The sequence below is a fragment of the Passer domesticus genome, chromosome 2 (genome assembly GCF_036417665.1).
Source record: "Passer domesticus isolate bPasDom1 chromosome 2, bPasDom1.hap1, whole genome shotgun sequence".
Lineage (NCBI taxonomy): Eukaryota > Metazoa > Chordata > Aves > Passeriformes > Passeridae > Passer > Passer domesticus.
The window spans coordinates 66,116,378-66,141,955 of NC_087475.1; the positions used below are offsets into that span (position 1 = coordinate 66,116,378).

Here is a 25,578-nt window from a genome sequence, read left to right on the forward strand (position 1 = left end):
TATATTAACATAATAATATGTTTACTATTAGATGTATACTGCTGAATGTACATGTTATAAAAACAGTTCTCTATAAATAATAATTTAAAAATTCACTTTTGTTTAAACATTTTTTTTATAAATCCTGAAAGGTAACAGCATGAAAAGGGACCGTCAACAAATCTGTGTACCTTGCAGATTAACAATACACCTTTAAACACTACTCCATCCCACAGAGTTCAAGATTTTCAGCATTATTGACTGCTGCACACTATCTTTTGTGGATCCCAGGTGTGCTTTCTATTTCAATCGGTTTCATTAATATTTAGGCATACTCAGCCTCCTCTACAACCCAGTTTTACTCTGAATTTAAAATGTCTCCCACAATTATCCTGTTTATTGTTCTGCTCAAGACCTATATTATTATTTGCTCTCTGATGCAAGACTGATTTGGATCGGCTCATAGTTTTTTGAGACAGTCTTGTTGTCTTCCATGACTAATGAGATGAGGCAGGGGAGTATTGCTTGGTTTTGGCTTTAATGATCAGACATGCTTTGAAACACGTGAAAATAAGGTTTGCTTCACCTGTGGTGGATGAAACAGAGCCATGACCTTCAGGTGCTGAAGAAAGGCTCAGGTTTTCCTATCAAAAAGAACTCTACAATGAAGCACTATGGGAATTTCCTGGGGAGATTAGAGAACATCAGTCACCAGAGGTCTGCAGAGCAGGCTGTGCTTTCTCCTCAGAACTGTTTATTTTCAGGAAAACTACTGGATTTGTAGATTAAGGAATAAAGAATTGCCCATGGCAGGAGACAGAGAACAGCATATGCCATCTTTTTGATTTTGCCTCAACATCAGAGGAAGTCAGTCTACAAACATTTTAAAATGGAGGGAGCCTGTAACAAAACTTGACCAGTCCCTCTCTATAACAGGAGTCTCAACCTCAGAAAAATCAGGGAGAAACAAATGTAAGACTAATTTCCCACTTGTAAAAATCCCTGTTTGAAGAAATGGGATAATTAGTCTCTGTCAAGGCACAGTTATATTTCACAGAGACAGCTTTAGTCCATCTGTCTGGGAGAGAGGATTGTAAAGGGGTTGGCGTTTCATATGTGACAAAGGATAAGCTACTTTTAAATTACACTTAGTACTCATGTCAAATGTATAAAAAGCCTTATACTTTTAAATGTGTAGTGGTGACCATAGTAATGATCCCATTAAAGATCTGATAGAAAAGAAATAAGAACCTCTAGACTAAACCAAAATAAATTTTACTGAGCACTGGTTTCCCAGTTTATCTTCAATTTTATTGCAGCCTAGAAGTGCACAACACTCTAATCAGTTATCACATCTTGCACTGTGATGCCTCACCTTTTTATGTTTCTTGTTTTAAACTATAATGAAGCTACAAGCTGTCTTCAACAAACGCAGCTGTTCCTGAACCTCGGGGAGAAAAGGGAGAGCTCCCCTGCTATGTGCCATCTCTGCTGAGAAGCATGCTGACCCCAATATCTATGGCATTAAAAGATAAAAACATCTTTTTGAGTTTGGTTTCTGTACTTCCCCTCAGGAGTCTGAGTTGAGGTTTTTGCCTTCCCTGGAAAACAAAGAGGTTTGGATGCCTGAAGGGGGCCTGGCTCCTCCCTAGCTCCCTGACCTGAGCACAAGCCCGGGATGCTGGGTCTCACGCCATCCCTCATCACGGGTCAGATCTCTCAGCGCCTTTGTCTCTGCGGGCTCCGTTAACTCTTTCTCCTCTGGAGGCTGGACAAGCTCAGGCTGCTGGAAGCTGGTGAAACCCTTCCTTTATAATAGGGAGTAGACCAGTCAAGTGTGTGAAATAAAATATTTTTGAGACTTCAAATAGAACAGGATTCTCTCACTTCAGGTCCACAAAAATATAACCAGCTCAGCACTAATATTGAAAATATTTATGAATTATCACAGCAGAGATCCAAATGAGCATAGCTGTATTGCAGCAGGCTTTGCTGGGTTATGCTGGTTACAGCCCTGGCTGGGACAATAGCATATCACATGTAACACAGCATTGAAATTTGAGGAGATAAATTAGATTTGACTTGAAATTATTGAAGTAGTCCTAATTTAAATATTTCATGAGAAAAAAATTATGGGTCTACATAATTCTATTATAAATTTCTATAATAAATCTACACACAACTTTTTTCTAACTTCACTACTGAGGCTAAAGTGCTTAAGGAAAAAGCATGTTAATAATCTTTCCCAAACTGCATTACACTTGATTCAAGTAATAGTGATCACCAAAGACACTGCACTTTTAGTGCAAAGCACATTCACACTACATTGCAATACCAGTGTCTAAATGAGTACAATTCTGTCATTCCACTGTCGCAAGGCCCCATAAGCATGTAAGCTCATGATGGGCATTAACCTTACCATTATTCAGTAAAACATTTACATGCACAGTGTTCTCTGACTAAGAGGGGCAATTATCTGATGGCTGAATGGTTCCCCAGAAGTAATTTTGAAATTCATTGAAGGAATGGACCTGCCAGGCCTAGTGAGTGACATCCCTGCCCGTGGCGTGGGGTTTGGAGCCAGATGATCACGAAAGCCCCTTTCAACTCAAGCCTTTTTATGATTCTATGAATTGTGTAAAACCGGATAGCTGGGCATGATTTCACTGGTACTACTTATAAATTTAGCAGGATGATTTCATAATCTGCCTTTTTGTATCTGAATATTCCCTGTTTCCTCTTCCCTCAAATCTTCCTGTTGGGGGAGATACAGAAGGTATTAGGATGAATTGGATCAGTTTAGAGCATCTATTCTGAAAACCTTTGTCATTATATAGAAACTAATAGAGAATATGAAATTAAAAAACTCATCCATGCTCCTTTTTTTCAAATTTAATTTATGACATTATGACTTTGAGCTAGAATTGAAACTGTTCCTTTTTTATCTGTTTGCTGCAAGTAATCAACATACAATCTCTGCATTTAATATTTTGGGGGTTTTGGATTCAGAAACTTATAGCTTGGAATATATTTAATTTGAGAATCAGACTGGTACGAAGGAGATTGCTTTTTTTTTCTTTTCTTTTCTTTTTTTCTTTTCTTTTTTTTTTGTGAACAGAAGTTTCAAGTATTTCAAACAAAATTACCATTTCCTCTGCACAGTCATTATCAGAACAATCCAACAGAGTGTGCTCATGCACTGTGAGAGCTGAAGCTGCTTATAGTTAAAAGATGCTTTTCCTATCCCTTCTTCATCCTCTTTAAAAATAATTAGCTGTAAAAGCTGCATTCCCTGTCAAGATTTTCAATGACATATAATATCTCCAGAAGAAACAAGCATCATCTTACATAATTAAATGGAGGAAGAGAGGGAATTCTTGATGAGAACAGTGGGAGTAAAACTTTTTTACAGAAAATCAGTATTTAACAGCAATAGCACAGGGATCCACCAAGCTTTTTGTGTTAGTGAAAGTGTTGAGCTGTGCCCTGGTGATTAACCCCAGGGCCATCTTGTGCACAGCACTGCACTTTTAAAGAGGTGATCTGCTGTGAGGCTGGAGGAACTGAGTGTGGAATCTGGGGAATGGCAGAGCTGAAATGGATTCTTCTGCTGGGGGATGCTTGCAAAAGGTTCTGCTGGATAACGTTGTGATGTTAAGGTATGCAGAAGTTGTTGCAGCCCAGATCATTTTTTGCCAATAAAAACTGTATTTTTGTGGGATAGATCCCCAGACAACAGCTAATATTCAGCATTGGAGACAGCACAAGAACTAGATGCAAATGCATAACCTTCCTCATAATGAATCTTCTGACAAAGTTGGAGTGGTTTCCCATTCTGTTTATAGAAACACTTTAAACCTTTGATACAGAAATCTGTTCTCTAAATAAAAAAAATAAAATAAGGATTGCTCAATATGGGCAGGAATAGGGCATGTTTGATGCAATCCAACACACATCTGTGTCCATGAGGGCTGAATATTTTGAAAAAGGCAGACATGGGCATTTAAAAGTCAGTGCTACACAGGAGGGAAGGGGGATGCTGTACTGTTAAAGTGACAAAAATTTGGACTTTTTTTGCTACCTCAGTTGTCAATAGTCAGCTGTGAAATAGCTCAGACCAACAAACAGGTTACCACTGGATGGGAAGTTAATGTACATTTTCATAGTCTGATGCCTTAGCCCACAGCAAATTCAAGAGGCTTAGAGAAATCTGAAGTGCATGAAACAGCTGAGAGAGCTGATTTTGTGAAGGGCTGCTGCACAGTTACTCCCTCAGGGAAGTAATTTATTCTGTGCCTCAAAACCCAAACTCAAATAAGAATTTTGTTGTTGCTCTGAAGGTTGTCAAAAGATAAAGTTCATTGCTGATTAAAATTAGCAGTCATTTCATTGCCATCATTAATATTGTAATGATCCATAGCTATGTAGATTACTGCTATCTCCTTCATAGTGCCACAGCATTACTGTTTAATGAAATCACATCTGAGAGGAAGTGGATACCTTGATCTGAAAAGGTATTCCCAAAATCTCCACATGCTTCATGGTTCCATGCAACACATAGACAGACCCACTCTGTTTCACTTGAAGAATCCCCAAAGACCTAAATGTCTGTGCTCTTGCAAAAGGATTCTGTGTGCCAAGCCCCCACTGATCTCCCCTTGCAATATGATTACACTGGGATACCTCCCTACAGGTGAAGTCTTCCTCTTTGGAAAAATGCTTGCAGCATTCTGGGACCCCTCTCATCCCCACAATGTGTAAAACTCAGCTCTGAGGATTAGCCTGTTTTGCCTTTCTCTTCCTTTCCACAGTCACAGTCTTTCTTCCTGGCTCTAGGCTTTAGGCCACTTTGCTGCATTTCAATTTTGCAAAACTGAGAACTCATACCAACTAAATATGAAACTCAAGAGTTTAGAAATGTTTTCTAGTGTAAGAACTTCAGGCTTTGTAAGATCTTACTACTTGATGTGGTTAGATTTTGAATCCATCAGCATTAAGAACATATTCCTGCTAAAAATGTTGCCACAATGCACCAATTATAATCATCTACCTTTAGACATTCCCTGTTATAAATCAGAGAAGACATGTCTGGTGCAGTACTAGCACAAGTATATTTGAAAAAAGCCAACCCTGAAGCATGTGAACAATGGAAAGATTTCATCAAGCTTTATTTGAAAATTCCCCATCACTGCCATTAGTATGATGATAAGAATGTAATAGATAAGATACATTTCTGAGTTTGTTAATCTTCAATTCTTTTTCATCACAGCTTCCAATTCAGCTTATATTCTTAAAATTAACAGTGATTTTATATGTCTTGGGTTTTGCCTAGTTTAAGATGTTTTCAAAATGCAGGCTACATAGAAACTACCTTTTGCCTTCCTTAGGGAAAACAGCTCAAAAAATAAAAATACATTGCAAGAGGCCCATGATATGTGAGGATGTAGTCATTTCACTGCTGAATTTAATCTGAGTCTCATTCTCTGTGATAAGGAAATTCACATTCTGAACTAAGGTTTCACAACTGTATGGGAGCTGACTTGACAGCAGAATTAACAGTCTGCTGTACCTATGCAAACATTTAGGGATAAAACAAAAAGAAGCAAATCCCATGAAGCACAAATTTCTGGGGTTCACATATTAAACCTTTATTACTCTCTGGCTTCCCTAAAAACAGGAGCTCAGCAAATGTCACATTCTTGCAGCCTGGTGTTTCATTTCCCCAGCTGTCCTTTTTCTTTTTTGACTTCTGTATTTAAGCTTGTGCAGATTCAACAAACGGGATAAAGACTGTCTTACAGTAACATCCAGTTAGCCATAAGCTCTTTGTACATGGAAGCATCTTTACTTCTATAACCAGACAGGGAGTGAGTTGGTGTGTTAGCATTCTTGTCACTGGTACCCAATAATAGCTGGAAAAGTTCTGCTGCAACAGGTTATGTCTTAAGGATCAATTTGTAATGCAGACTGCAAACCTGTCTGATTTATGAAGCAGCTGCTATCCTCAGATCCAGATCCTGTCAGACACATTAGTCTGGCCATGCTGTGAGAGAAAAGTAGATTATGCCCTTTAGACCCACAATGAATTATGAAACTCTCCAGCTTCTCACCAGAAACAACAATGATGCGAGGAAAGGAGAGATAATTTGCTTTCATTGGTCTCACAATTGACAACTCATATTTAGACATCTGGGGCAATTGTTTCCAAAATTAAGAGACTCAAAATAGCATTTGTTTGTCTAAAATCAGCTAGTTCATCAATATTTAATTCAATACTGGCAGTATTTCTCACATTCTTAGTTTAAATGGTGAGAAAATTGTTTCACTATAACATTCCAAAATTATTACTGCCAGAAAGGATTTTAGAATTCATTTTCAAGCAAATTTAAAGAAATAGATGACATGAAGCTAAAAATTATTAGAAGACATTGGAGGTGAAAGGGATGGGTTTTTCAAAGACACAGAAAATGGAAAAATGCAAGAGGGACTTATTTTCTCACTGAAGGTCAAATAAAACTGAATGGAGCTAAGAGAAATGAGGGCTGCACAGAGACTGGCAAACACTCAGGAAGTAACTTTGTGCCTGTAATATAATCATGAAATATATCACAGGGCAACAGTGACTCCCTGAGAGAGATGGACAGTATGAATTGGTTGTAATTATTGATTAAGAATCTCAGTCTTACTAATCAGCAGGACTTTGAAAAACATGAGATGTACAGTATCTTCCTTTTATCTAATTATACTGAAAATTATTAGACCAAATTCTGTGAGCAGTGCAGAAGTGCTCTCAATTGGCGCAAGTTGCATGGGCAATTTCTACTTAAAATAAAATAAACTAAAAAGGTTTTTAATTTAAATTTCGTCTTTCAAAGGCTGGTTGCCATAAAGGTCTTCTCACTATTGCTCAGTCGTTGGTGGGTAATTTGTTCCAGATTTTTCACCTTCTCTGGAAGGGATCTTCATGTCAGCTGTTTCTCCATCTAGTTTTAAATCTTTCCAATTAAGGGGGGATTAATTCTCTGGGTAAAGACCTCAGAAGAGCATATGTACGACACTCTTTCCCAGTGCAGTTGCTCATATTTTCCTCATGACTGAATTATGCACATGTGGGTCCATATAAATAGAAGAGAGACAAAGTGGAAAAATAGCCTCTTATTTCACACTTTTTCAATATCTAGGGCTCAGAATTCACAAATACCAAAAGCTGCTGCTGCTGCCCTCATTAATATCTCTGTCTACAAAGTTAAGTATTTGAGGAAGTAGCTAGCAACCAGTCTTGCCAGAATCCTGGACCAAACTTTCTGTCAGTGTTGGGAGATCCATCAGGGTTAGTAGGAGATGTATTTGTTTGAGATCACACATACAGAAATGTACACTGGTTTCACAGCTTACTGAAAAATTGCCCACACCAGAGATGGATTGTTTCTTCACGGCCAGGCCTTGAAAAAAATCAGCATTAGGGTCTTGGATAGATGCCACCCTTTCCTCTCAGTCAGTCATATGGCACTGCCATACCTCAGGTCAGACCTTGTCTCTCTCTCATGGCTGGCGGGGGCTTCTGAACTCTCACAGAAAGTACAAAGCCCCACTGAGACCTATGAACCTGTCAGTACAGCCAGCAGGTCTCTCTGAAGACTGTAAGCAAACACCAGCCTGGCCAGCAGCATGGCAACAATTTCAACAGCATAAACATATTTTAGCAGCAGGAAAACAATCAAGAAGTCCTGTGAGACAGCAGCGCCTAGATACCCCTGGAACCTGAGTGCCCTGCCCCAGTCTATGTTCCATGTCCCACTGGCCATGGCAGCTGCTTTGGTCCAGAGCAAGAGGTGACTGAGGCTCTTTGCTTCCCAAACACGTGTGAATAAACCACATCAGATGCCCTGTAAGCAAGGGCCTGATGCCCCAGGCTTGTCCCTGCCCACTGTAAGGATTTGACAAGAGGAAGTTAAATTCCTTTCTCTCCAGGGGCTGCAAGAACCTCCCTCCCTGCAGCAGAAGGGAACACGTGAGATGGAGATACATGGCCCAAGCTGCACTATGCCAGACAAGGAAAAATAGCACAATTCAGATTTAAGTATTTCTTAGGAGCTCTGCTCTGTGTTTGGTAGACAGGCACAATTCTTTAGCTGGCCACTAATGAGCTCTGCCTGAGCAGTGCATAAGCAGTGGTCCAAAACAGCTGCGTTGCTTTGCTCTGCCTTTATCTGGTTCTGCAGCCCAGGTCTTTATCTGTTTTCCACCTTACAGTGCTAATGGTTTCTGACCTCTGAACCAGTGTTTGCTGGGGCTGAGCAAATGCCTCTGGTTTTGTGTTCAGGCTCAATGCCAGCCACAAATCTCTAATCACATTACATCCTGCTGCTCTCTGCAAAGAAGCTCTGGACACCAGCACTGCATTCAAGGCTCTCCTTTTATTTAGCATCCCTGCTCTGCCTGCAGTCTCATCAATAACAACATTAAAGACCATTTATGTGCACAGCGGACACTCTGGAAAACTGAGGGGTATAACAGGCAGCAGATGAACACTCCAATCATTTAACACTCTGAGATAACAGAGCCCAGGGTTTTTTCAATCCACAAAACAACCTTTCCCATGCTCAAACCTTATCTTTTTAAAGAATATATATATATTACATTAACAATATTCTTTCATGAGAAAAAAAAGGAGAGCTTTATTTTTCCTTATATAGTCAGAGTCCTGTTTCCTGAGAGTGTGAATCATTACTGACATAGGGGACAGATGATATATAGGTGGTCAAGACCAAGGTTAGTTGGTAAAGCATTTAGAAGAATATAACACAACACCAGAGAAACCAATTAATTTATGGGAGGAACATGCTCCTACATGCATGGTATAATGGCTGAATATTTTCATGGTAAATATCGCAATAAATATGGTAATGTAAGTCTAATTTGAAAGGTGTTATTTCAGAGAAATGGGGTGGGGGGAATAATTATATTAAAACTCAATTGGGAACTAACTAAACAACCAACCAATGACATTTAAAAAATAGTAAAATCCACTTTGTGCAACATTGTCTTGGTATTATTCTGACATCTGAAGTTCCCACCCAGAATCAGGTTCTTTGCCATCCTACAGAAGGATGCACAATGTTGGAGTTTTAAATTCAGAGATTTTTGAAGAATTAGAATACACCAGTCCCTCAGGGGTCCATTCTGAGACCAGTATTTTTTTAATATCCCAGCCAATGACAGAGTGGAATCAAGTGGACCCTCAGCACATCTGCAGGTGACACCAAGCTGAGTGGTGCAATTGACACACGTGAAGGACAGGATGCCATCCAGAGGGACTCAAGGGCAAACTCAAGGAAGTGGCCTCATGGAAACCCCATGATGTTCAACAAGGCCAAGTACAAGGTGCTGCACCTGCCTTGGGGCAACCTCCAGCATCTACACAGGCTCATGAATGGACAGAGAGCAGTCCTGCTGAGATGGACATGGGTGGTGAGATGGACTGGTGGATGAAAAGTTCAGTGTGAGCCAGCAGTGTTCTCTCATAGGCCAGAAACCAATCATGCCCTGGTCTGCATCAAAATTTGGCCAGAACGTTAAGGGAGGTGACTCTGCTCTGGTGTGACTTCATGTGGAATACTGCTTTGGAGTCCTCAGCATGGGAAAAACATGGACCTCTTGAAGTGGGTCCAGAGGAGGGTCATAAAAATGATCAGAGGGATGGAACTTCTCCTGTGATGAAAACCTGAGAGCTGGGGCTGTGCTGCTTGGAGAAGAGAAGGGTCTGGGGAGAGGTTTTTGTGGACTTTCAATACTTGATGGGGACTTTTAAGAAAGGTAGAAAAACCAATTTCAGTAGAGACTGTTGCTAACTAACAGAGAATTATTTTTGACTAGATTTAAAAAAATGTTTCACAATGAAGGTGGTGAAACACAGACAGATCGCCCAGAGAGGTGGCAGATGCCCCACTCCTGGAAACATTCCAGATCAGGCTGGTGAGGGCTCTGAGCAACCTGGTCTAGTTGAAGATGTCCCTGCTCATTGCAGGGGTGGTTGTAATAGACAACCCTTCCAGCCCAAGCTTTTCTGAGATTCAAGGATTCTATGGTTACACGGCAGTCTGCTTAACCTGAGTTCTCTGCAGATGAAAATCTCAGAGCATTTATGTTTAACTAATAGTAATTGTAACAAAGGACAAGAATGTGTTGCCCTGGGGTGTTACCAGACAGGCAAATGACTCAGAAATGAGTTTCTGACATGTTTTGGAAACCTTAGAGTTTTCACTGTAATGTTTGTAGGAAGAATATATAAATATTTTATATAATGAACTGACAGTTACATATCTTTGCCATGAAAGAATTCTTGGTAGTTAGACAGATACAAGGACAGATAGATAACTTTGAGTGATGCAACTGTGAACTGTAGTCAGCAACTGGTTTTCAGATATAATCTGTTGCCATCCATTTAGCTCATGAATACTGTAAAGACATTTTTCTAAATGCTTCCAGCCATGGTTATATAAAAAATGCAGTAAAGAAAAAGTATTTTCAGAGACCCAGGAAATGTAATTCTGAACCAGTCTCTTTAAAGATTCTTGATGGCATTAGGCAACAGTACCCGCTAGAAGGCAGCTGTTTGCAGGTATGCCAGCTTCATCACTGTCTAGTTACACAGGCTGTCTCTTACCTACATGTAAACCATCCAGTTCAACGTGAGGGACTGGAAATAATGATCTCAATTTTAATATTTTACAGCCACTTCAAACACATGTAAATGAGTATGCAAGCTGCAAGGTGAAAAGGAAACAGGCAAAAATTCTGTTTTATAAAAAAAAATCTCACGTCAGATTGACTTTTATGTTCCTGTAACTTCAGTGTAGCCATGGGGCTTTTTTCAATCTTTTAAAGTAGAAATTGTCTCCATATGTGTGATAGATGGTACATCTAGAAGAAGGTATCTGGCAGAAATAATGTATTTACTTTTGGTATCTTCATAACAGCTTGCAATATTATCACTTGTTGTATACAATAATTTAACAGACTATATATACTGAATGTATAAATATTAGATTATATTTCATATCTTTAGATGTTACACATTTTCAGCATGCTGCCAGAAAAGGAGTCTAGAAAGTTAAAGAGGATAATAAAAATTTAATCCACATGTGGAACTTCTATAAAGTATGCTCCAGTAGTTCTCATATATTACAAGTTCTTTACTTTGCTACAATTTTGTTCAATTTTCTCTCGTCTTCCCCATACCATATTTTTTCTCTCTCATGCAGTTCCATAGAGTTATAACAGAGATTAAATTTACCATTTGTTTTAAAGTCAGATTTGACCTTTATACTCTAACATAATAAAAGAGAATTTTACAGTAATATGTTATTAAACTTTTATGGCTAAGCCCCTTCCCCTCCAACCTCTCACAGACTTAAATAATGAAATGTTCCCATGGTGATTTCCCCTGGAATCATAAGTAATGTCTCATTTCAACCAGAAGATACTAAATATTTGCCAAGAGAGACTGGGTAACTGATTTTTTAAATGTGCAGTATTTTGTAAATAAAATAGTAGATTTCTACTGTACTTGCTATACAACAGTATAATCATACAGTTTTTAATTGAACAAGACATGATTTTATTAAAACGAAAAACACAAAACATAATGTAAATATCTGTAATTAGAAAAAGATCAGGAGGCCCAGCAGATCAGGCATGACTTAACATGTAATATGATCAAAAATGATAGATGTTTCCAAATATTTTTTTAGTTAAAACTTTGAATTTCTGTGTAAAATTTCACTTTGATGAGTACCCTATTCCCCAATATAATTTTAAGCAAAAATTGGAAGATTTTTGTCCTTAATTTATCACATCCCTATTTGGATGTGGTTTTGATCATTGGTGAAAACTGAGATCTTATGATTCACCAGCATAAAAAACCAGTTTCCCTGCAATCAAGGTTAATTAATGCCAGCTGATGTTCTGCACAGCTTTTTCATTTTTAGCATTGGTGAGGTATTGGGATTTCAGATATTGAAGGGGAAAATAAGATACCAGGTACAGATAGCTTGGATTAACGCTCACTACAGGATAAGTATTCTAAGTGCAGTCATGAAAAGTGTGCAGTCTTTGCACAGTGCTGGAATGAAGACCAAAAAGAAAAAGAAAAATTCAGAAAATGCAGTTAAAAATGTAGGGAAAATAACCTGTCACATCTTGAAGGATATGGAAAACAGCCAATAGCTATCTTTTCACCTCATGGTTTTGAACGTGATTTGACAAATAGCGATATTAGAAAGTGTACTTTTTAAGAAAATATTGGAGCTATAAGACACATCTTTTGACTCTAGAGATTCTGTGTCTTTCCTGAGCCTGTGAAAGATGTTCCATCTCTTTTGAAGTCCAGAGCAAACCACCTACAGAGGACAAGATTACACCCCATTTCCCTAGTAAAAACACTCATCTGCAGAGATGTTAGAAAAGCCCTACTTCTGAAACCTTTTAACATGATATAGACAAATTTCTAAATCTCTTTGTATTTATGAAAATTGACTGTCCTGATTAAAACTTCATGTATTATTTTAATGTCTTTCTACATGTAAACACACATGCATATAACACCTTTTCTTTCAAAAGCTAGATTAATGTAGTTTGGCAGATGTATTTCTAGGTGATTCAGCATATATGGGCCATATGTAAAACTTTCATTTTAAATTGGATTTCAACTAAAATTTCAGCTAAATTGGCTCTGTCAGACACATATAGTTCCATATTCTGTATAGGTTGTTGTGGTTTCCCTACATATTTGGAGGGAAAACTTCAAAAAGAGAACTTCATGTATGGATAGTACTAGCATAACATTGTGCTAAAGCCCAGACTGTTTCTCAAATTCCAGAGTATTTTGCTTTTGTGTCACCTGTCTTGGTGCCAGGCAGCCACCTGGTGATGGGAGAGTGATTGTGCTGGGATGCAACCACCTCAGCACTGCTAAACAGTGGGAGAAAGGTCAGTGTGGCATCCCCAAGGTGTGGGTGACAGAAGATGCATAGACACTCACCTCATAACTTTCTTACATGTTAGGGAAGTTTCTGAGAACAGGCATCTTTTCCTACCATTATCCTGGAGCATATGGGCTCCTACCTTCTCCCCAAAAGGATAAAGTCCCAAAATTTAGCTTTGTCTTTCATGGACTCTATGACTCTGTAAATTTTGCTGGTTTTCCTCTGAGTAGAGAACAGGTAGGTTTATTTGCTTTGGTCCTCCCAGCTAAACCAAAAAACAGAGAACACACTGAGTATTTATGTTCCTCATGGACTAGCACACTCTTAAGTGTGAAGCACACCCTTAAGTATTCTTTTTTTGGAGGAAGGAAGGAAGGAAGGAAGGAAGGAAGGAAGGAAGGAAGGAAGGAAGGAAGGAAGGAAGGAAGGAAGGAAGGAAGGAAGGAAGGAAGGAAGGAAGGAAGGAAGGAAGGAAGGAAGGAAGGAAGGAAGGAAGGAAGGAAGGAAGGAAGGAAGGAAGGAAGGAAGGAAGGAAGGAAGGAAGGAATACAAATTTGTCTATACAGGATGGAAGGATAGTGTAATACTTTTGCTTCCAAGATGAAAAAGCAAACATCAGTCCTGACGGAAATTGCATAACAAGAGGAGATGGCAGGTAAATTTCTCAAATTTATCTGGCCATGTTCCTTTAGCTGACAAAGCACTTCTCTGATTACTACCCAGCTAGTCTCCAATCTGGCACCAGAGGAGTACAGCTGCAAAATCTGTGAAGAGCTCATTCACAGCAAATACCACCCAGATAGGCCAAAACCAATTATGGCTAGCAGTTATTAAAGCTCTTTAGCATGAAAGGAGTTTTATTGGTGTAAGATTATGTAATGCATAATATATTCCCAAACATATGTCCACAGACCCATCATGATGCATTTCACTTTGGGCAAAAGCCTATAGCTGTTTGACTTAAGTAATAAAAGGGTTTTTAAACCTTTATGGAAACCACAAAGAATGCAAAACAGATGGAACTGAAAGTCCTTTTTTGTTCACAGCCCATTCAGGATAAATACTATCTATATTGCAGCATTCACCCATTTTTTACTGTTATTAGAGGTGATACTGCTGAGCCAAGTATCTCATCCATTTTCTGCTTGGTGGCATAAGAAAGGTGCTTCCCATACTTTCCAATAGCACTGCTATACCACCAGTACAAGGTATCAACCTATTTTCAAAAGAAGTACTACTAATAAATGTAAAAAAAAAAAAAATAGAGGTTGTTAAGATGAAGACAGTTGCAATCTAGGATTAGCTTAGTAAGAGGAGCAGAAAGCATCTGGTTACTAGAAGTTCACTTAACTCAGAATGGTATTAAAATTTGTTACTAGGATCTTGAATGCAAAAATGCTATTCAGTACAAATGTAAGAGCTAGCCTGGTTTTCAGAAAATTGAGTTTCTTCTTTTGGTCATAGAGTGTCCCACTATTCTCCTGAAGGACCAAAGAGTAACCTTCTTCAAGTAGCACAGGCAAAAGCTAAAAATAAGGACCTTGTGTAGCTAACACCTGAATTATGGTATCACAGAACTTTTGAGGTGGCCTTTGCAGTTATGCTGTGCCTATGAAAGAACACAGCAAAACCAGTTTAGCACAGGTGAAAGATAAGACCCTCAAAATAGACAGAAGGGGAGCAATAATACCCCTTACCTCACCTTTGTGGGAAATAGCAGGGCCCTGTATTATTTAATAGCATCTTATTGGCTGCAGGACAGAAGAGGAAAAAAAATCAGATTTGTAGAAAAAGGTATTAATTCAGAATTGTGTATTTTCCCTCATGCTTATCAGAAGACATTTATAAATAAGAATTGTGTAAAACTTGATGACATAATGAGGAGTGAGGGAATCTTCTGTGGTTTCCATTAGAATGTTACCTGACTCACCAGGGAAATTGGCACTCCATTGTCCTGTCCTCTAGAAACACAAGCAGTGGTAAACAGAGGAGTACACACAGTGTACAGTGTTGGGGTGGTATCACTTCTAACAACAGTGTTTAAGGGCTCACCTACAGCTGATTTGACCATGGGTGTATTACTGGGTCAAGGCCCAGAAAGGAACACAGCCCTGGTTCTCTCTAGGGGCACAGAAACATGAGATGGCAAAGTTTCACATCAGCTTGGAGAAGGTCAAGCACAGGTGCCTTGCTCAACAGGGGTGACATGTGGGAGAAACTGCTGTTACCGTGCCCTGCTCTCCTACTTATTAGCAGAAAACTGCAGTTTTTCCTTCTCCTTTCTCCAGCAGTCTAGCGCAGAACTGATCCATCCTCTCTCTTTTAATTGGGAAAGGTTAGACAGGTTTCCACAGGGTTTTTGTTTTTTTTTAATCCAATTAATGATTTTGTCCCCTGAAGCTCAGTTCAAATGAGAACCTCAGTCCAGTAGTGCCATGGTACATAGCTACTCAGATTTCTCTGTGCTTTGGAGAGAGTTACGATGTTCACTAAAGGGGCATTGTGTTGATGCTGTTTGATAGTTGGTTTTCCACCCCAAAGATAAGTTAGGAAGTGCTAGTGCAGTCATTGAAACCCTGGCCTGTGTTATAGGAATAGTCTCAAATGTCACCCTTTCATGAAGGTTCAAAAGTATGTTCCACCTCACTCATGATGAGCCTTTGCTGCTGGTTCTAGGCTGAATTTTATACTCCTACAGTAATTTAAACAGTAACGAGGTACAGAGCAGCAGAAATGTCTGTCTTCTGAGCTCTATTCCTGTGATCTGACAGATCTTTCGATCTGTTGATTTCACAGCCTTAAGGATTATTTCAGTGCCAGTATCATATTATCTCCTATCAAAAGTCTCTACAGATCTTCCCCAAAATAAATGTCACCACCTAAATGAGTGAAATGAGGGGAACCAAAAAGATTTTTTAAAATATATTTTACATTTTAATACTATATAAAACTTATTAAAAGATACTATACAACTTCAGAGGGTAATGCGTCCTTCTCTTTAAATACATGACTTTTAACTGAGGAGAGAAAGTAATGATGCTGTTCTTGAGGTGTAATGCAAGAAACATCTTTGAATTTTAAGCCAGTTCCTCTGCTAGCACAAAGTAAAGTTATTCCAGTGAAGGCAGTGGAGTTCTGCAAATTTATGTTGCTAGGGATCTGACTGACAATGGTAAGTGACAGAAGACACAGCCATCTCTCAGTAATAAGAAAATGCAAGGGTCAAAAAATATCTGATATGTAATATGAATAGCAGTGATTGCTCCTAAGAGAAATTGCAATAATAAATGCCCCGTAGTGGAAAGAAGAAAAGATGATGCAAGCAAGACAGAGAAAAAAAAATAAAAACACAGTCAATCAGAAGCTGCAGAGAAAAGATGATAAGGGCAGCAAAATATCAAGTTGGGCTGGAGCCAGCTGAGCGATGCAACAAGAATAAGAATGTAACTTGATTATAAAGCAGAGGAAAATTACAATACTGAGAATAAAATAATCTATTGAAGCTTGTTGTGTGAGGCTCCGAATACTTCATGTGCAAATTTGAGACTTGTTTTATCCTCATCCAAAGTTGCTTTGAAGAACTCCTCTGTCAGAGCCAATTTTTTTCTACATTTGATTGACAACACTAGTTAGAATACAGACCTTTATAAAAATGTACAATTTCTCCATCTTTCTGTAATGTTTACTCTGTAGAGTTTTTAAATTTAAAAACATTGAAAAAATTCTTTATGGACTTAGTATTTTTATGGGTTTTTTTTCTATTTTCAGAGAGAACTCAAAAATATTTTACAGTTCATATCATGCCTAATCTAATAGGTACCTATATCTATAAAATCCAAGTGAAGAGAGAAAGAAAAAAAAGGGATTTTATATTACCCAGCAAATGAGAAAAGATACATTATTTTTTTTCACAATCATCCCTTGATAAGGAGTACAGAGCTCAAGATAAGTAGATATTAGAACTATTACAGGTACTTTAGAAATTATTCTCGTGATCTCTAGTTTTGATAAATCACCTGCAGTAATCATATGGGCAGAAAAAGTGAATTACACAGATGAGCTCACAGCCTGAGCTGTAGGTGAGTACCTACAGCTCCAACCTACATATAGGATTGGACCTAAAATGTCTCAGCAGAAATATAATAGATGCCAATATAGAAGTCTTGAGCCAGTGACATAATTTGTCTCACCTTTGAAAATGAGCCTGAAAAGTTCCTAGTGTCAGACCTTTACTGACATCACAGAAAATGCAAGATTTTGAAAACTAGCACTTGCATCTATTACTATTTTCTCAAGGATAAGAGGGTTTACATTACAGCCTGTGTATTGGAGACCAAATATAATTTGTGAGTGCTGAGATACAGCAACCTCTAATGTGGCCCTCTTTTTCCCCACAGATTTATAAAGGGATTTATTTTCTTTTTCCGGCTCAGTGCTTGTCCTTCATGTTTTGAAAAGTAGATTGAAATTCCTCCTTGATTCCTGCTTTTCCCTCTTTCAAACATTGGTTACAAATTTGGCCTTAGTGTGATTCCTTAGCAGAGTGTGGCCCACATGTTAGAAAACAGTGCTCTAACCAGCTGTACATACAAAGTAATTTTTCCCTCTATTTGAAGTGCAAGCAGATTCCAAAGCTGTTTAATGTGATGTCAGGAAGAAGCTGAGAGGACTGAACAGCATTTTATTCTCAGTTCATTTCAATTGACAGTGAAACACAGATCTGACACAGACAATTGCAGACAGTCAGTGGCATCAGTCTCTGAAAAACCAAATACTCCACATCTTCTACAGTATTTTTCATGAACTTTTTGCTTTTCTGCAAAAAGAAAACAAAACACCTGTAAATCATTGCAAGGTGTAAATACCCCTTATCCAGGTAATTTGAAAGATTTTGATTGGGCAGGTCAGAACTCTGCTATCAGTATAAAAAGAATATGTAAAATATTTACAACAACAGAGCACAAACAGAAAAATCTATGAGACCTTATCAAGTTCACTTTTACTCAATACCTAAGAGTTTATTGGTCAGTAGAATTTTGGCCCGCTGACACAGGGTTCACACCAAACTAATCTGCATTTTAAAAATTCCTCATTTTTTAGTACTGCTAGCTAAGAGGAAGGGAAGAATCACATTATATTTAGGATAAGGAGTGTTTTTGTTCTTTCCAGTTAAAAAGCCATATTTAGCAGGAAAAGAAATAGCTCTTCCTATACAAATAAAGAAAATTAAGCTTTTTTTTTTTTAAATCTAATATTGTGGGAGAGACATTTTTTAGTCTTTTGCAATACCTTCCAATTATTTCTTAAAAGCAGTAGCGGAGACAAGTTCCTGTTCAGCTTAATTATGTGTATGGTGCAATTTCTCCAGGGAAAGTGTCCTAGAGTGATACAGAACCTTGCTTCCCTCTAGTCTAGCTAAAGAGTTGGCTGATTTCACTTCCTGCAGAATGTTCTGTTGGTCCTAGGAAGAAATGAAATGCTTCTGGCATTAAGAACACTCATAGGGACATTTAGTAATCACTGTGAATAATCACACTGTTCATACAGCCTTAAGCATTTGAAGTCTCTTACTCACCAATATTTTATTTTCTTCTTCAGTATATCATTCATCATAATTTTCTGCCCTTCAGGCAAGATTTTTTGTTACTCTTTAGTGCAGTACATTATTTTCTGTGGATTTGACGTTCTTGCCTCACTGTCACCACACTATTCTGCTTTATTTATTAAATTTAGTTTTACTGTTGTTGTACTTATAAGTCATCATGGGCTATTTTTGTATGTTTGTTACTTTCCAACTCATGTTTGTTTAATTATCATAACAGCAAGGGTATCTTTTAAATTTTTTTAATAGAGACATAGCACACTTGGCTTAAATTGGACAGTTGTTTATAAATTATTATAGGAATGGCGCCTTGAGAAGCATTCTCCTCATAGCACATTTATTTGTTTTTGTTTTCAGTTTAAAGTGAAAGGAAATTTTTAAGGTTGGGTCATGCTTGCCCATCTTCACACAGAATTTTGCTGAAATGAAGGAGGGCCAGTGCAAAATCTGGGACCCACAGGTGCTGGTGGAAATACCTGAAGTGGAACATGGCCACTCCATGGGTCTGTGCATATCTCTTCCCATGAAGATAAGCCAAGGTATGACTCTTAGCAGCAGCTGTGAAATCCCTATGCAGGCCAACCAGAAACTGAAAAGTGAACAGAGCTCAAATGTCTCTTTCTCATTGTCTTTCTGTCAAAATAAAGTTTCATTTATTATTTTTCTACTCTAAAATAGAAGTGTCTTTGTTTGCATTAACCACCAAGGATATGTAAACCTCTAGCAAGAATGAAATATGTGCATGAGGCACGAGTAGGTAAAACAATAAAGGAAAAAAATCTTGGAGAACCGTTTAAAGTCTCTGTTTCTCTCTAGCTACACCTTTGCTTTCTTTAATGCCTCTCAGTGAGCACAAGGATGTCATTCTTTCCTAATTCCATTACAATTTTGAAATAATTCTCTGCCTTTGAAATAAAAGACCCATTTGGCCCATTTTCCTTGTAGGAAGCTGTTGCAATATATTGAGTATCTGGGCAAGTCACTTATTTAATAATAATAATAATAAATATTATTATTCCTGTTTTGCACAGAGGCTCTTGTTCCACAGAGTTGGTCAGCTCTAAATGAACTTTGTAGGCCTTTATCAGATAATAGACAGATATCTAGACACCTAGACATGTCTTCATAGTCCTTTCCAGCATGTCCATGACCCTTAGCAGAATTGCCGTTGCTCATGTGAATTAACATTAGCTTCTGAGTTTGTCTGATCTTGATCTTATTACCTATTTCCTACCTATCCATTACCTGTTAATATCTGAACTGTGAATTTAATGTCTGTATTGATGTGCACTTCATTTTTTGCCCAAGAAGGATGCTCTGGCTGTCCCTAATGGCCTGAAATGCAGGCCACAGGGAAAACTAGGGCCTGCCCATTTTTGCTGCCGCGTGCAAGCTGAACTCATTGCAGTTTTAAACCCCGCCTGCTGTGACATCAATTAGTAGTGAGGAGCTGTTGGGCAGCACTCTGCCCCCATAATCATGGCTGTTATCTGCTCAGAACATTTTGTTAGCCCAGAGGGGCTAGACAGAGGCTCCTTGTAGCAGGGTGTAGTGTAGCCCATGATGGTGAGACGTGCCTTTCCTTATGTACTGTGGCACAATCAGCATTGGGGACTTGCAGTTTCCCCAGGGACAGCCCTACCCAAGGCTGTTGCTAACAGCCAAAAATAAAACAGAAAGCTCGTCCATGTTCCCTGGACAGGGCCACTCCATAACAGCACTGTAAGTAAAATCAGTGAATCTAGTTTTGCTACCCATGGAGAGCAGCAGCTGTCTGAAATGATCCTTCTACAGCCTGACCCTGTCTTACTGGGCACCTACAAAATGCATGGTCTGCTTGTAATAAGTTGTTATTATTGTCACTTTAATTCTGTACTGAATTTCAGTTTGCATTCTGTGAAACAGACCTGCTACTTTTGTTCAAAACCAGTTCTAACATTTGTGACTCCAAATGAAGTCTTGTTTAAAAGAACAAGAGGTGAGCTGTAGCCACAGGCCACCAGTTGTACATTTTTAAAAAGTCAGAGAAGACGCTTAAGAAATTCAACCTTGGACTGAGTTGTTAATTGTGAGTGCAGGAGGTTGTTTTAGAAAGAAGAGGTTTCCTAATGCAAACAGCATGAAAGACCAGCATGAATGCCATGTGAGCAGCAGAAAATTCAAAGCAATTGAAAGTAATATTCAGGGTTGGTGCAGTTATTTATATATTGGAGATCCATTTAGATTCAATGAGAAATGCAGATTTAGAGAGGCAGAGAATTCCAAAGTTGTCATTTACAACTGAGATTAAATGATGGAGAAATTGTGTGTGCGTGACAAAGCTTCATGTGGGCTTAATTCCTGCCAATGTGGATGCACATCAGAAACTGTTTGCATGCAGCCAGGAACTTATAAGCTGTCATGGCAGTGCTAAGTACTGCTGTTTTTAAAATGTATGAGTATCTGGACAACAAACTGAAACAGAATTCTGAAAAATAAACCAGAAAATTCACCATTTTCAAAATATTATTTTTTTCAATGAATTTCATTAAAACAGATGTTTGGCAACAAGCTGTTAAAGCTTGCTCTGTAGACCCATCATTCCAATTCAATCTCACGGGCTAATAATGACCTTTTTCTTTTTGTCAATATCTATCTCTTCAGGTGAATAGAGAGAAAAGCACAGTGTGAAATGCAGAACTTGCCTTATATGCCCATGAAGGCTGGGAAGCACTGTTTCTGCTAAACATGTTTTACCTTGAAATTTGTCATGCAAACACATATTCCCTGTTAGGGACTGGAATTAGACAGACCATATCTGTGCTATTTTAACAAATACCTTCCCCTCCACTCCCCAAACCCCTTTCCTTTACTGCTAAAATTACATAGCTAAATTGAGCCTAGCAATTCTGTAACTCAGGATGGATTCTGCCTTTGTTGTACCTAAATGAAGATCTGGCAACAGAAATAGAGATCTTGCTTCTGCAGAATACTTAAGTGTTTGGTTAGCAGTGGAATACAATTAAATTGTACTGGAACAGGAGGACTTGGGATGTGTAAGAAAGGGGAGGAATTTAGGTTTATAAAAGTTCAGAGACAAAACCATAAACTTAGTGTTCCTCTTAGCCTTTCCATCCTGGGTCCTTGGTATAGTCACCCTTTGTGTGATGAGGAGCCATGAACATCCCAAAGCCTATCTGAATTACAGGCCAGTGACATGCCCAGAAAAAATTACCAGTGGAGGCCTGAGGTTCTCAGATGCCTCCTATTTAGCAGCTTGATATAAATCCGTATTGACTAAGCATTTTAACAAATGTGATCCATATAATAAAAAGGAATGCAAATAAACCCTAAACCAGGTTGAAAAAAAAGAAAAATTCTCCATTTTATCTGCTTCTGCATTCACATTTTTCCCTAACAAGCTGGAGAAATAAATTTTTCAACTACCCCCTCCAGTCAGCAGGAAGAAAAATAGAGTTTTGGGAACTTTTAGTCAAGGAAGGGCATGAATGCCTGAGAGCTTGTCTTTTCTTCCTTTTGTGTTAAGTTTTAAAAAGCAATTGCAGCTCTTGCTACACCTTACCCAGGGCAAACATTGGTAAAGGCTCTCTAGCAAGACAGGTAAGAGCAAAAAACGGGAAAGGACGGTGTAAAAATGCTTTGCAAAGATGGTTATAGAGATTACAGATGTTCAATTCTTTCATGTGTATTCAATGCCCTTGCTTCTGCTGGTATTTTTCTGAATATGTTTTACTCAAAAGAGGATATTTTTCTTATTCAAAAGAGGATACACTGTACCTTCAAGTGGAAGCTGCAAGTGCATTTTGTCTCTGCTTTTCTTCTCTCTCTGGCTGCTGCATAGCCTGTTGCACAGCAGGCTGTGTCCTGAGAAACCCCAATATACAGGACTATCTCCCACTTCCTTTTAACTCCAGTTCTTCTACACAGCCCTAGGAAATCTCAGTGACTGTGATATTTAGAGGAGTAATGGAGTTCTAATTTCTTCAGTATATAATGAGGAGTGTAATGTGGGAAATTATCAAGTTATTTTTAATTTTTAAGCACTTTTTTTCCCTGACTTCTGCAGCCTGTAGTTCAAAATGCCGAGGAAGATGATGTTTTTTTGAACATGTGTGGAGTGTTTCTTCTAAAACTGCTGGATGGAGTGCAAGTGCCTGAAATTCCAAGGTGGGTATTAAAGCAGCCTCTTTGAAAAGTGGCAGGGGAGGTTTCAACTCTGAGTTTTCATTTCCCTGAAGCATTGTAAATATGTAATTTAGGACAGGAGCTGGCAGAAGAGTGTAAGAACATTAAGCATCCTGAAGACAGCTGGCAGAATGCACATAAACAACGCTTCGGCTCTGGTGCAGCACAGAGCAGACTTCCAAAGATAATGAAGAAATCATTTGTTTGTTCAGGAAACCTGTACCCTAGAGAAGCAAACCTGTCAGGCCCATAAATGCACAGAGAATATTTCCATGGCATGTTTTAAAAGAATGCCTCTATGGCTTATTTATAAAGCAGTAAATGCTAATGTGACTTGAAATGAAAGTCTTTTTTGCTACCTACTTGTAGATTAGGTTGTGTCAATATGTAGAAGTACAGCTGAATAGTTGTTACCTGTTAAAAAACACTTGAGGCGAGGTTGTCTGGATATCCCATTGATGCCAAGTGCTGCCTCAAGCGGGCCCAGTGGGATCCTCATGAGGTTCCCAGGTATATGGGAGCCCATGTATATGTTCCCAAGGTCCTGCATCTGAGTTGGAGTGAGGAATAACAGGATTTAGAGCGGTGGTGTCACAAAGGACTTGGGGCTGCTGACAGATAAAGAGCTCAAACGTGACCCAGCAATGTGTGCTCACAGCCGAGAAAGCCAACCATATCCTGGTCTGCATCCAACACAGTGTGGCCAGCAGGGGGAAGGGAATTCTGCCTCTCTGCCCCACTCTGAGACCCCCCTGGAGTGCTGCATCTTATGTCCAACATAAGAAGGACATGGACCTGCTGGAACAACTACAGAGGAGGCCACAAAGCTGTTCAGAGGGCTGGAGAACCTCTGCCATGAAGGCAGGCTGAGAGAGTTGGGGCTGTTCAGCCTGGAGACAAGAAGGCTCCAAGGAGAACTTAGAGCACCTTCCAGTACCTTACAGGGATGAAAATAAAAGCTTACAATTGTTTATTTAGGTCACAGCTAAGTACTGATCTCTTTAATCATTGTAGAGTATTGATCACCTGGTCCATGAATTTTAGTGGTCATTGTATCTTGCCCTAAAATTATGTGCAAGTTACTGAACCTAAGTGAAAACTAATGGTGTAGCTCGGACACCATGATAAACAATGGTTACACTTGGGAAGTATTTGCATTTGTTATTTATTTATTTCTTTAAATACTACAGTGTTCTGGGAGATTTCACAATTTCCTCCATCAGTTATGATTCTGTTTTTTCTGTGAGCCAAAATAAGCAGCTAAGCTTACTCTTGGTACTATTATTGTAGCAACAATACAAAAAATCAGGGCATTTTTCAAAACAAAGTCCATTGGACATAATACATTTTTACAGAAAAAAGATTACAGGATCAGCCTGGCTGCAGTCATAAAGAGAATCACGGTCCTTGGAATGCTTCAAAAATATGTAGCATTTAACAATTGACATCTTTCATGAAATTCAGTTTTTGTTTAGGGTATGGTTAATAAATAGAATTGACTGATTAAAAATTTTTAACAGCTAGAACCCTTGCTTATACCCACCATCTCCAGTAAACAAATGAATGTCACCCAAGTGCTATGACAGTGATGTGTTTAGCAAATCACACAGGATTTTATCTTGACTGAAACACAATTTCATGAACATTGGATTAAAATTTCTGATGAAGAAGGCACCTACAGACACAGGCATCTGCCAAATTTTACAAAACCTTTCAGATACTTATGCACATATTTCAAATATTTTACCCCAAGGTTTGGGGGTTTTGTGATTTTTTTTCAATATGAAATTCTTATCCTACATCAGAATCATTTACCCCAAACCTTCTTTGTACTTTATTAAGTACTGGTTTATCATTATGATATTTATGAGAGCTTTTAACAAAGAAAGGCAAAGGAAAAAAGAGGAGGAGCTTGAATGCACATTTAAAGAGACTCCAGAAGTGAATCTACCTATATTTCTTCAAAAGTAAAGAAACAGGAAAGAGAGAAGAGGGAAAGAGACTTGCCAGAGCACACATCAGAAATTGAGTTGAAATTCAGTTGTTAAGACTTACCCTCTGGAGTAAGAACATCTTACTGCAGTAATCATAGGAGGAATTAGGGAAATTAGCTCAGGTCTGTGAATCAATTACACACAAATTTGAACCCCTAAAATACAATGATGGAAGACAAAAGTTTAAACACATTTTTGCTTAGCTTGGGTAATTCACATCAGTAGCACTTAACAGCAATAAATCACATTAATGCCTTTGAACATTGTCACCTAACAGACACAGACACGGTGCTCAGTGCTGGTGAGCAAACTTGTGCCTGTCCTACATCCATTGAACTGGGTAGAATTAGTCATGCTGGTTGACAGAGTTAAAAGAAATTCAGTCTTTTTCTCTTTCAGTGAGTTACTGATTGACTTTGCTTTTACAAGTCTAAATTATTCATGACAGAACATATGAAAAAGAGCTCCAGCCTCTTGGTTATTTATGGAATGTCCACTCTGACAGTGTGCAGCTTGTGATTAATTGCTGGAATATATTTTGTTACTTTTTGAAATCACCATTGCAAACTTTTTAAGCAGGGGAGTAATACCAGATAACCTGCATTTCAAAGTGCATTTTCAAACTTTAGTCTGTGGGAGGGAAGAAGTAATCTGATTTTCACTGACATGATGCTTTACATCTGTATGTACAACGAAAAATCCCTGCATTTCCTGTGGAGAGGCATGTACACAGCTTTGAGCTTTTTGACCAGATCTTATAGGAGATCTGCTGAAAATTTGATTCACTGTGGACTGAGAAGCCAGAAGAATTTATAAAATAATATGAAAATAA

The 25,578-nt window shown here is 38.5% G+C and overlaps 1 long non-coding RNA gene across 2 annotated transcripts in view; it reads right to left on the minus strand.

Moving 5' to 3' along the window:
* Positions 1 to 24,903, minus strand: part of LOC135294108 (uncharacterized) — a 29,139-nt gene extending 4,236 nt beyond the window's left edge. The window contains exon 1 of one of the 2 annotated variants that reach the window (XR_010356261.1): positions 24,808 to 24,903. This is a non-coding gene — a long non-coding RNA (uncharacterized LOC135294108). Of the gene's footprint in view, positions 1 to 565; positions 840 to 24,807 lie in introns of those variants that run through there. The other variant, XR_010356262.1, reaches the window with a different exon arrangement.
* Positions 24,904 to 25,578: the final 675 nt, after the last annotated feature.